The sequence below is a fragment of the Magnolia sinica genome, chromosome 4, assembly GCF_029962835.1.
Source record: "Magnolia sinica isolate HGM2019 chromosome 4, MsV1, whole genome shotgun sequence".
Taxonomy (NCBI): domain Eukaryota; kingdom Viridiplantae; phylum Streptophyta; class Magnoliopsida; order Magnoliales; family Magnoliaceae; genus Magnolia; species Magnolia sinica.
The window spans coordinates 76,121,445-76,134,946 of NC_080576.1; the positions used below are offsets into that span (position 1 = coordinate 76,121,445).

The 13,502-nt window shown below is 38.9% G+C and overlaps 1 long non-coding RNA gene across 12 annotated transcripts in view; it reads right to left on the reverse strand.

Annotated features, from left to right (window-relative positions):
• Positions 1 to 758: 758 nt before the first annotated feature.
• Positions 759 to 13,502, reverse strand: part of LOC131243239 (uncharacterized) — a 42,241-nt gene continuing 29,497 nt past the window's right edge. Inside the window, exons 4-11 of one of the 12 annotated variants that reach the window (XR_009169953.1) lie at positions 9,173 to 9,235; positions 5,502 to 5,578; positions 4,890 to 4,945; positions 4,712 to 4,769; positions 3,208 to 3,291; positions 2,861 to 2,963; positions 2,327 to 2,404; positions 760 to 966 (exon numbers count right to left, since the gene is read on the reverse strand). This is a non-coding gene — a long non-coding RNA (uncharacterized LOC131243239). Of the gene's footprint in view, positions 967 to 2,326; positions 2,405 to 2,860; positions 2,964 to 3,207; positions 3,292 to 4,711; positions 4,770 to 4,889; positions 4,946 to 5,501; positions 5,595 to 6,605; positions 6,817 to 9,172; positions 9,236 to 10,823; positions 10,880 to 13,502 lie in introns of those variants that run through there. The other 11 variants (XR_009169959.1, XR_009169961.1, XR_009169951.1 and 8 more) reach the window with 11 other exon arrangements.

Sequence of the window (13,502 nt, forward strand, 5' to 3'; positions counted from 1 at the left end):
TTCCAAACTTTAATTGACTGGGCTGGGCTTATAATCCATTGTAAATGGTCCAGACCAGCTCCTATTTGAAAATGAGGCTTGAATTTTAAGCCTAAGCCCCACCCATAGTAGCTAGACCCAAAAGCCCGACGGGTAAGGTTGCAAATGGGATCGGTCAGGTCGGGTCTAGGGGCACCTTGTATCTAGACCCGACCCATATAAGAATCCACAGAGTTTTGAATTTACACCTGACCCATTAAAATTAAGGGCCAATTTAGGTCAGGTCGAAATTAAATAATGCACTTGGAGTTTTGGACCTAAACTTGACCCATTAAAATTCAGGGCCAATTTAGGTCAGGTCAAAATAAAAAGCAACCGACTCACTAATTTAATGGGTCGATACTGGCCCTCTATCTAAATCTGACCCGTTTATTACACGGGTCGCATTAAGGTCGGTAGGGATCTCAATGGGTACGTGATGAACCCAACTCAATTTTAAGGAGCTCAAGTTCAATATATTGGACCCAAGAAATCAAGTAGAGTCCACACTCTGTTTTTGGTTATTTTATTTTGGGTTTTGGGTAGAGTCAAGTCGGGTCATTTGGCTCAACCCATTAAAAACCTATGGGTAGGCAGGGTTCAACCCAAGCCCAGCTCGAACACGAACCACTACCCAATTAGTTTGGCCTGAACCTACCTCAAAATTAGGTTGGGTCAGTTAACCTGGAAGCCAGCCTGACCTAGGTCCAAGGCCAACCCATTTCAAATCAGAGCTAGGCCTGTCAATGGGTCTATATTAGACCCAAGCCCAACCCATTCAAGTCAGGAGCCAAAGCCCACATGATAATTTGGCTTATTGATTGCCTAATGCAAGGTACAATTCTTGTAAGCAAAAAAAATAGCAGGCAAAGTTCAAAAGTAAAATGTTTTCCTTACCTTCGTTAATTATTTCATATCCCGTTGTCTTCATGTTCTTTGGTAGAGTAGCTGGAAAAGAAAAAAGGAAAGAACGCGAGAGTTAAGCACGCAAAACCAAGAATATAATTTGGTAACTTTGCATGAAACTTCTTGGGCAATTATAGGGCTCCAGCTCTCAACAAGTGCAATTTTCTCATGTGTACACGTGGAGCCCATGTTTTGATGATCTAGACCATCAATCTGATGAACCCCACCATGAATTCCAGATAGAGTGAGCAAACTGGATTATGGGTCATTGCAATTCACATTGCTATTTTTAGTGACCCACTATCCAAAGAACCAGGATCTCTCCATTTGGAAGACAATCAATGGCCTAGAAATTGTATAATGAAAAGCTACAAGAAAGGTCCAAATTCAATGAAAAATGGACCAACAATTGAACAATTACAAATATTCCAATATGGGAGGCTCTCGGGGTGCCCCAAATCATGGCCTCACACAAGGAATCTTGATAAATTTTTAAAAAAATAAAAATAAAATAAAAACTGTATCTTGTGTGACGTGTTTTAGGTGAGAAATGTGTTTTAGGATAAAGAGAATCATGCATAATCAATGCATCATCTTTAGGACTTGCACCATATCCTTAGCTTATAGTTTGTGCAAGGGGAGCCCACTGATCACTAACCCAAAACATTCATCAAAAGGGGCCCAATGTGTATATGAGATTCCCAAAGCATCAACTTGATTGGGAGATTGTACTCATCCAATCTTTGGCATTTTTTGTTGAATGCGGATCACCACAAACAATGTATTTTCTAGACACTGATCAAGGGTGAAGAATATTCTCATCAAAGGGTGTTTTGAGGGGATTACTCATCCATGGTGGGACCCATTAGATGAACCATCTGGATAACCGATCAATGCACTACATTTTTATAAACTCAAGGCTCAAAGCATATGGTACATGTATCATTGCCCGATGATTCTATAATTCCTCAAATTTTCATACAAAAATAAGAAGTCAATTGATCATTTACCTCTTTTCCATGCCCTAATCTTACAAGCAATCAAGTGATTAGAGAGTGCCAAAATCATGTGTGGTTGTTTCTAGAAGCCTATAAGATGGTGCAAAACTTTCAACAAAAGAAAGTCGGGAGTGATCAAGATCTCACTAGGAAGAGTAGTGTTGTCAATAGACTGGGCTTGGGCCACGTGAAATCAAAATTTTGAATAGGTCCAGCCCGTCAGGCTTGGACCAAACAGTTCAAAATTCAAGTTGTAGCCAACCCCAAGCCCAGCCTGTTGATAGTCCTAAGGATGAGTAGGAAGATTGTAATAAAGGAATTTCATAGATGGGAGTCTCCAAATAGCATCTGCCTTCATTACATGAGGGTAGATACAGTCAGTGCACACAATGAATCATTTGTACCTGTGACCGTAAATGTTCAACTTCCAAGAGTTGCTTCTCAAAATTACGCTTTTGTTGTGATGTTTTTTCTTCTTTAGTCTGCATACAAAACAAAGCTATCATCAAAATACAGCGTGGATTTGTAATAATTTTCTGAAATAACCTTGCAACCCAACAAAAATAACAAACAACATAAACAATTATAGAAGGAAACTATAAAGCAGGTCCAAACTCATTGTAACAAAGGTTGGCATTAAGTTCATCAAACAATAGTTGGTTTTAGCTCTCCAATGTACTTGGTCAATAATTTTACTTCCTGAACATGAAAAATATAGTTTTATTTATTTTTCGGTTACAACCAATCAATTTATTGAAAAATGATATGTATAAAAAATATCCATTTAGGCAATGGATATGGATCCCCATAAAAAGCAAACCTGATGAATGCTTCGCTAAGATGGCCAAGGAGTCTCTTGACACATGCTTAAAAGGAAAATATAAATTCAATTGGACTCTTATTTGGTAAAAGGATATCCAATTGACAAAATAACTCACCCCACGCCAAAATCCTATCAAGGCACCATGACAAATAAACAACTCCTCAATCACCCGATCAAAGATATGTGCCAGAGGGAGATAAACAAACATCCTCATTCATCTGTAACAAATTCCGAGAACAAAAATATAAGATACGCTATCAAGACCAAAACAGTGAATAAGCCATACATATCTTTACACTAGTAATGATACAAGCACCACTTAACGCTACAAGTTCAAGAAATCATAGTAAACATACTGAAAACCCGTGAATCTAGATATTTTCCTACACTAGGTAAAGACATCATCAAATTAATAGCATAATCAAATTGTCAAAGATGACACTTATCATGAAAGAAACATACCAACTCATCCTTATATTAGTTATTAGGAAGGCTTTCCTGTTGCCAACATCCACCATCTTCCACCTGCTCCAACTCAGGAGAAAACTGTTGTATGAAGTTGGTAAAAATTCCATCAACACAAAATATAAAACATAGAAAAAAAAATCACTTTGCCATTTGGAGGAAAGTGCAAATGACAATTTTGCATGCTTTAAATCCAACTCTAATACACAATCTCTACCATCCCTCTCTCTCATCCATCAAGTTTTAATACGAAAGTTAATGAATTCGCTCTCTCTTTTATCAGCTTTTCTCAGGATGAGGAGGTGGGGATATAACACTAATAGAGTTGTCAACGCGCCGGGCCTCAGGATGGGTTTGAACCAGGTCTATTAGAATTTCTTTTGCATTTGCTAGGCCTGAGCCAATCGCATTCAGTCCTAAACAATAAGGCTGTACTAAGCAAGGTGAGGGGAAGGGAAAAAACAGAGTGAGAAAAATGGGAACGAATAAATAAAATGGCCTCATTTAGAAGAACTCCGAATCATTATTGGCTCCACAATTTGAGCGAAACCCATCCATCCACTTGGTGTCTAGGTCTGAACATAATACAAAAAGAGCACTGAGAAGGATACTGTTTTCCAGATTTTGGTGCATAGTTAATTCAATTATCATAAAAATTTGGATGTTGCTTTATTCAACATGCACAGCAAGTCCAATGTTCCATAAGCTGGTAAATAGTACAATTTTCTAAAAAGCTTATACCCATGCAATGGTAGCAATCACAAGCAATAGGGTGCAAAATCACATGCAATTGTTTCTAAAAAGCTTATAACCATATGAGATTATGAGATGTTGAATATTCCTCCTTCAAACTAGAGAGATGTCGACTCTAACATTTCCCAAATCGATTCCTATACCGATCGAAGACGTATAGCAGCTCTAAAAAGAAATCACAGGTTTCTGAAAATCTATTCAAGAGAAAATCAGTTTTTATGTTAATCTGAGATTCCTTCTGCAATTTTAATACAGCGGGGGGAGTTGGAGCAGAGATATGAGGGAGATTAGGGCACAGGTTGGAACAAATATTACAAATATGCCCTTGCATGCCCTAATGATAAATAAAATACAAGTTCAGTCCACTCAATCAGTGAAGGGGGCTAATTTTTGCACAAAGGGATCCTCATAATGGAGTGAACCTAATGGATGGGTTGGATGTCTCGCATACATGAAAAGTTGAAAGTTGTCCACTACGTTCAACCACAATATGGAACATCAGAAGTTATTCACTAGGTGTTGGACCACAAGTTACGGTTCATGTGAATGCGAAATACAACCCTTCTAATAGGTTGGGCCTCACCATAAGAATCACCCATTGCCAAAAGTTAAACCAGGCAAGCTACATATAAAACAACATCTAGCCATTGATAAATAGCAAAATACGTGCGGATACGGCTGGTTTTTAGGTGATTGTTATGATTTGAGCAACCTACTGGATGGGTTGGACATTAAGGTTGGAAGTTACCTGCTGGGTGTATGTTAACTACTGGCCCCCACAGGTAGCCTTCTCATTTTCCTCTTCACTGCATCAATTAACACATACCATCATCAAAGGAAAACTTCCAAAGGATAGGCCAAAAAAAAAAGAAAAAAAAAGGATAGAAATATTAAAGACTTTGAAGATGGGAGGTATAAACGCATACTGCATTATTTAGAACAGATTCTCCAAACACCAAAGGTTCATATATGTACCAAGTTCCTGCACATAGAAAGCACAATCCCATGTTGAGATGGCTCACATCAAAGCTAAATCCATGTGATATGCGTCATGAACAACAAAGGTACTTGACAAGACCATCATTCTCAACCACCTAGAGAAAAGCAGAACACGGCTCTCAGACTTATCTAAATGACAAAAATAAAAATAAAAATAATAAAAAATAAAAATTCCAATAATCAATATTCCAGGTAAGTATCAATAACTCCTCTTCAGATATGGAATGAGTAACTCCACTTGGTATATGGCATGAAATTTCAAGTGGCTCAATTCAGATATGTAGATGAGTTTAGTGAAATTGATAGATGCATAGATACATAGGAAAATAGGTTATGTGAATGGGTATAGGTGCACATAACTAGTAGCTCTCAAATGTTTATATATATATAATGTCTATGCGATGTGCCATTTTTCTCATCTCTGCAACCTTCAACAACAAACACAATTAGATTGATACAAGCACATGTAAAAGTAGACATATTAGACAAATAAAAAGACCAAAAAACGAATTGTTTAGGTGAAAAGTAGAAATAACCACCTGTCTAGATCTCTCAACTTCACGCTTTCGCCCCTTGATTGCTTGATTTTCTTGAGAAAAATCTACTTTCTTTGCACCTATACTTCTAGGACACTTAATCAGATATCATGGAATAGTATATTACAAATATGCACATGAAAATTGTAATGTATGGTTCTCAACTCTAAAGCATATGGGTTTTGTAATAATGTATGGTTTTGTTTCCACCTCTAGGTCAAGTCGATGTCGAAATCAAAGCAATCGCCCCATACATTTAATGGGTTGATAATGCCCCCCTAACCCATATCTCACCCGTTTATCACATGGGTTGCATTAGGGTAGTAGGGATGTCAATGGGTACCCAACGCAAAGGATACCCCATGAACCTAACATCAAACCATATATGATTTTAACGATTTCAAATGGGTTGTCTAGTCGAGGAGTGCCTCCTACTTAACTCATGTAAGAATCTAATTGGATTTTTGAAAATAGGTTGGGACAACTCGAGGGACACCTCGTGATCAACCCATGTAAGAATCTAATTCGAGTTTTTGACCTAGACCTGACCCATTAAAATTTAGGTCCAATCAAGGTTAGGTCAAAGTCGAAATCAAAAGCAGCCAGCCCATACATTAAATGGGTTGATAATGGGCCCCTGACCCAAATTTGACCCGTTATCACACGAGTCATGTTAGGGTTAGAAAGCCTATTACCCAATGAACCTAAGTAACATCAAACCCAATACAATTTTACAAAGTTCAGGTCTAATAAATTAAACCAGATTAGAAATTAGGTCTTTTTAGGTCTAGACAATGGATTTATCTATAATTATTTTATTTTATTTTGGGTTTCAGGTTGGGTCAAGCAAGGTAAATTCTCTCTTAGTACTGAAAATTTAGGAATAATTGGGAGATGTTTTTTTTTTTTTTAAAAAAAAAGGGGCCACCATAATGTATATATGAAATCCACTCTGTCCATTACACTTAATGCCAAAAAAACGGGTGGGCCCACTAAAAGGAAAAAAAAAGTTAAGAGATACATCCACCCTTGATGTTTATAGGGCCGACAATGATGATTATAAGAAATCCACACCAATCTTGTTAGGCCTAGGACCCAAAAACATACCTATACATTGGGTGATGCACATGTCCTCTTAAGCCACCCACTCCTTGCTTACATGTTGAACCTCAACTTCCATTCACAAATCTTCATGCGAAAGGTACCCAATGATAATCAATTAAATTAATGGCGTGGCATATTGGAAAACTTTTAGAAAAAAAAAAACTTGCACGCTTTCTTAGTAACCGGACCAGGCAGTATTGCTAGGACTGTCAATGGGCTGGGCTGGGCTGGCTTTGGGTTGTGGTATTTGGCCTGAGGGCCAGGCTTAGACTTAAATAGGGCTGAAAGTCGGGCGGGTTGGGTTGGGTTGGTGCTCAACCCTAGCCCAACCCAAGGTTCCTATATCTCAACCCTAACCCAAACCCAACATAACCTCGGGTTGGGAATTCTCAACCTAAACCCAACCCAAGTGGGCTCGATCAGGTGGATACATGCTAATATTTTCTTTATTACATTAGTCTATTATATTTCAATACACGTCTTATTTTTGTAACTATGATTTTATTAATTATATATGTAGTTATTTATCATAAAGAACTTCATTATTTTTTAAACAAACAAGCTAAAATAGAGAACTACTCATTTAAAAGTTGTGTTGTGTAGCACACAATGTATTTGGGAGAGAGAAATTGACTCGGAAATGACGTGGGCCAATGAGACCCAACGGCACTGGAATTCCATGTGCCTTCAACACAGATGATCCACACTCAATTATAATTTATAAGTAACTTATATATCGATTGGTTTCGGGTTCTAATTTATAAGTAACTTATATATCGATCGGGTTCGGGTTCTAATTTATAAGTAACTTATATATTGATCGGGTTCAGGTTTGGGTTGGGCAACCCGAGCCCGACCCAAGTTTTATCAGGTTGGTGTTTGTATAGCTCAAGCCCAAGACTAAACCCAATACATCCTGCCCGAGCCCAACCCAATGTCGGGTCAATCAGGTTAAATCGGCCCAACTTTCAGCTCTAGACTTAAAATCCAGGCCTATTTTTCAATTGGCCCCACCATGAGGATCACCTAGAATCTTCCTATCTACTCTAAATCATGGTGGGGCCAGAGAAGTTCCATATGTTAAAAATTGTGTTGTGTGGCACCTATTTGTAGGTGAGAAAATCGTGAGCTGGTGTCATCGTTTTCTTCTCTTACCTGTAAATGTACTGCACCAGCAAGCACCTAAATTTCTTGATGTGTGAAATTTACAATGGTGCCATAGAAACTCACTGTTGGCCCTACAAAGGTTTCAACAGTAATTCGTTCAATCCTCAACAGCAATGACGTGGACCAAAGATAATAGACGGCACAGAATACTTAGATGGGTATGGTGGGGCAGGCCTCACCGTGATGAGTCTACGGAATCCACTCCAAACATCAGGCATGTACTAGAAAGTTAGTCAAGACCCATCAGTGATTTATGTGAGCCATGCCTAGTGAAAAAGTTTTGATGGTGGCTGTCCACTGCACTATTTTCACTCATATGACCCACCCGATGGCTGATTTTTAGCCTCATACCTAAAATTTTGTCACTCACCTTACATTCGGAGTGGATTTCATATATTTGTCAACGTGGGCCAACCCGCGAGCAGGGACCTTGCTAGTTGGTGCTCGTGGCTCCACAATGATGTATTTGTTTCATTCATCCATGTTGTCCATCTATTTTTCCATCTCATTTACGGCATTAGCCAAAAAACGAGTAAGATCGAAATCTCGGGTGGACCACACCACAGGAAAACAGTGGGTGATTGAATGCTTGTCGTTAAACACTTCCTAAGATTAAAAGGGAAATACAAATATCAGCTTGATCCAAAACTTTTATGGCTTCCATGAAATTTTAAATGGTGGTCGTTCAATCACCATTGTTGCCCGTGGTGTGGTCCACATGAGGATTTGATCATTCTCATGTTAAGGCTCACACGCTAAAATTATATGGAAAATGTATGGACGTCATGGATAAAACACATGTTGGGGCCCACATTGCACTTCCAGCACCAGTCAGCATGCTCTGCTGGTAGGACGTTAGGTCGGCAGTAGGAGATGGGCCAGGAGAACCAAGAAGGGCTGGCTGTGGGCCCCATTGTAATACGTACGTGAAATCTGCTTCAACCATATCGTGCATGATTGGGATACAGTAGCAGAAACAGTGAGGGGCCCACCATCCAAACTATTTCACTCTATGTGGCCCACAAGAATCACTTATGGGCATAAATAAACTTTTGGTTCCCATATATGAATTTTCACAATGTAGATACTGGTTGGAGTGGATTTCACATAAACATCATGGTGGGCTCTATATAATTTCAATGGTGGGCATCCCCCTCACTTATGGGCATAAATAAACTTTGGTTCCCATAGAGAATGCTTCATTTCACCTCTCAATCTCATTCATAACTGTATTTATTTCAATGAATTATTGAGTGTAAAATCTAGTAATGATACAAGCACCACTTAACGCTACAAGTTCAAGAAATCATAGTAAAATACTGAAAACCCGTGAATCTAGACAATATCAAATCAATAGCATAATCAAATTGTCAAAGATGACACTTATCATGAAAGAAACATACCAACTCATCCTTATATTATTTATTTGGAGGGCTTTCCTGTTGCCAATATCCACCATCTTCCACCTGCTCCAACTTAGGAGAAAACTGTTGCATGAAGTTGGTAAAAAATTCCATCAACACACAAAATATAAAACATAGAAGAAAAAAATCACTTTGCCCTTTGGAGGAAAGTGCAAATGACAATTTTGCATGCTTTAAATCCGACTCTAATACACAATCTCTACCATCCCTCTCGCTCATCCATCAAGTTCTAATACGGAAGTTAATGAATTGTCTCTCTTTTCTTAGGATGAGGAAGGTGTCAACGTGCCGGGCCTCAGGATGGGTTTGAACCAGGTCTATTAGAATTTTTTGTTTTTTGCATTTGCTAGGCCCGAGCCAATCCCATTCACAGTCCTAAACAATAAGGCTGTACTAAGCAAGGTGAGGGGAAGGGAAAAAAACAGAGTGAGAAAAATGGGAACGAATAAATAAAATGGCCTCATTTAGAAGAACTTTGAATCATTATTGGCTCCACAATTTGAGCGAAACCCATCCATCCACTTGGTGTCTAGGTCTGAACATGATACAAAAAGAGCACTAAGAATGATACTATTTTCCAGCTTTTGGTGCTTAGTTAATTCAATTATCATAAAAATTTGGATTTTGCTTTATTCAACATGCACAGCAAGTCAAATGTTCCATAACATGTCCCATTTGAGACAATGGTAGCAATCACAAGCAATAGGGTGCAAAATCGCATGTGATTGTTTCTAAAAAGCTTATACCCATATAAGATTATGAGATGTTGAATATCACACAATTTTCTCCGTCTTCAAACTAGAGAGATGTCGACTCTAACATTTCCCAAATCGATTCCTATACCGATCAAAGATGTGTAGCAGCTCTAAAAAGAAATCACAGGTTTCTGAAAATCTATTCAAGAGAGAATCAGTTTTTATGTTAATCTGAGATTCCTTCTGCAATTTTAATAGAATGGAGAGAGAGAGAGAGAGAGAGAGAGAGAGAGAGAGAGAGATTAGGGCATGGGTTGGAACAAATATTACAAATATGCCCTTGCATGCCCTAATGATAAATAAAATACAAGTTCAGTCCACTCAATGAGCGAAAGGGGGCTAATTTTTGCACAAAGGGATCCTCATAATGGAGTGAATCTAATGGATAGGTTGGATGTCTCACATACATGAAAAGTTGAAAGTTATCCACTATGTTCAACCACAATATGGAACATCAAAAGTTATTCACTAGGTGTTGGACCACAAGTTACGGTTCATGTGTATGCGAAATACAACCCTTCCTAGGTTGGGCCTCACCATAAGAATCACCCGGTGCCAAAAGTTAAACCAGGCAAGCTACATATAAAACAACATCTAGCCATTGATAAATAGAAAAATACGTGCGGATACGGCTGGTTTTTAGGTGATCATCATGATTTGGGCATCTTACTGGATGGGTTGGACATTAAGGTTGGAAGTTAGTTGCTTGGGTGTATGTTAACTTCTGGCCCCCACACGTAGCCTTTCTCATTCTCTCTTCACTGCATCACTTAACAAATACCATCAACAAAGGAAAACTTCCAAAGGATAGGCAAAAAAAAAAAAAAAGGATAGAAATATCAAAGACTTTGAAGATGGGAGGTATAAACGCATACTGCATCATTTAGAACAGATTCTCCAAACACCAAAGGTTCATATATGTACCAAGTTCCTGCACACAGAAAGCACAATCCCATGTTGAGATGGCTCACATTAAAGCTAAATCCATGTGATATGCCCCATGAACAACAAAGGTACTTGACAAGACCATTCTCAACCACCTAGAGAAAAGCAGAACATAGCTCTCAAACTTCTCTAAATGACAAAAAAAAAAAAAAAAGAGAAAGGGAAAAAAAAAAGAAGAAAGAAAAAAGAAGAAGAAGAAGAAGAAGAAGAAAGAAATTTAAAAAAAAATTAAAAAAAAAATCCAATAATCAATCTTCCAGGGAAGTATCAATAACTCCTCTTCAGATATGTAATGAGTAACTCCACTTGGTATATGGCATGAAATTTCAAGTGGCTCTATTCAAATATGTAGATGAGTTTAGTGAAATTGATAGGGAAATAGGTTATGTGAATCGGTATAGGTGCATATAACTAGTAGCTCTCTAATGTTTATATATATATATATATATATAAACGCTCAGTTACGCACCGATTCGCACGTCATTACATGCGAACCTTGCTATCAACCGTTGGATAAGGCTAATGGTCTGGATGAAAGCGCTCTTAGCACGAGTTTGAAAGAACGAGTTTCCTTCTCTCGCACGTCTCTTCACCATATTCTCTACCTCTCCGAAGAACGCGGCGGAAGCCTTTTCACATGAAATTCTTCCGTTAGGATGCCAGTTGGGTCCCACTAAGATGTTAATGATAAATCCACGTCATCCATACATTTTAAAAAATAATTTTATGGTATGAACCCAAAACTGAGGTAGATCAAAATCTCAAGTGAGCCACACAGTGTTGATTGAATTCTCACCATTAAAAACTTCCTGGGGCTATCAAATTTTTAGATCAAGCTAATATTTGTTTCTTTCCATCATCCAGGTTTGTATGACCAAATCTACAGGTTGGATGTCAAATAAATATCACGGTGGGCTCTAAAAAATATTTAACGATGAGAATCATTATCACCGCTGCTTCATGTGGTGTGGTCCACTTGAGATTTGGATCTGCCTCAGTTTTGGGATAATGCCCTAGAATGATAAGAAAAAACAGATGGACGGGGTAGATTTCTCAAAAAATATTATGGTGGGCCCCACCTAGGTTTTCAACACGCAAAAAGCTTAAGGAAATCCGCTTTCGAAAAAACCTCGCTAATAATAATTCTCACCATTGAAAATGTTTTAGGGCCCACCGTAATTTATATTTTCCATCCAACCTATTTATAAAGTTACATAGATCTGGATGAAGAGAAAACACAAAAATCACCTCCATCCAAAACTCTTTGGACCCATGAATTTTTCAACGGTAAGGGTTTAATCCCCACTGCGTAGCCCACATTTGTCTTGGATCTGCCATATTTTTGGGCTAATAGCTTAAAATGACGAAAAAAAAAAAGGATGGACGGGTGTGGATAAGACCCCTACATCATGGTGGCCAGTCAAAGCTCCCGCATGTTCCCAGAGACGGGCGGAGGTAGGACGCAATCTGCGTCCCTCACCTCCCTAACGACGTGCACAGCTTAGCTACTGACAGGTTGAGTAGCTAGACTCCCTAACGAAGTGACGTCACCAAGTTCTTTGGGCCACACCCATGATGTATGTTTTGTATCTACTCCACCCATCCATTTGGAGAGATCATATTAGGGCTTGAGCCAAAGAATGAGTCAGATCCAAAGATCTAGAGGACCCCACCACAGAAAATAGTGGGGAGAGTGACCCCCACCATTAAAAAGTTCCAAGGGCCACAAAAGTTTCCGATCAAGCTAATATTTGTGTTTTCCCTTCTTTCATGTCTGCGTTAACACATAAACAGATTGGATCTCAAATAAAAATCATGGTGGACCTTTTAAAGGTTTCGATGATGGGCGTCACTCTCACCACTGTTTTCTATGGTGGAGTCCACCCCAGCCTTGGATCTACCTCATTCTTTGGGCCATATCCTAAAATGATCTCTCCAAATGTATGGACAGTGGGGATACAACATTTACATCAAGGTGGGGCCACAGAACTTGGTGACGTCACTTCAGTAGCGAGTCTCGCCACTCAACCTATCAGTATCCAATTCGCATCCCATGATGACGCACGTGATTGCCTCCAAGACGGGCGCAGATTGGATACTAACAAGGTCAGTAGCCAAATCGTTACTGAAGTGACATCACCAAGCTCTGTGGACCCCACCATGATGCATGTGTTGTATCCATACCGTCCAACCATTTGTAGAGATCCTTTTATGGCATTACAAAGAGAATGAGATAGATCTAAATTTCAAGTGGACCCACCACAGAAAACCGTGGGAGCCGTCACACCCACCGTTGAAACATTTATAGGGCCCACAGTGATGTATTTTTGAGATCCATCCTATTCATAAGTTAACATAGAGATAGATGAAGTGAAAACAAAAATATCAGCTTCATCGGAAACTACCGTGGCCTCTAAGAAGTTTTGAACGGTGGATGTCATTGTCCCCACTATTTTCTATGGTGGGGTACACTTGAACTTTATATCCATCTCATTCTCTTTGTGCCATAAAACGATCTCTAAAAATGGTTGGACGGTATGGATACAACACATGCATCGTGGTGGGGTCCACAGAGCTTGGTGACGTCACTTCAGTAGCAATTTGGCTAC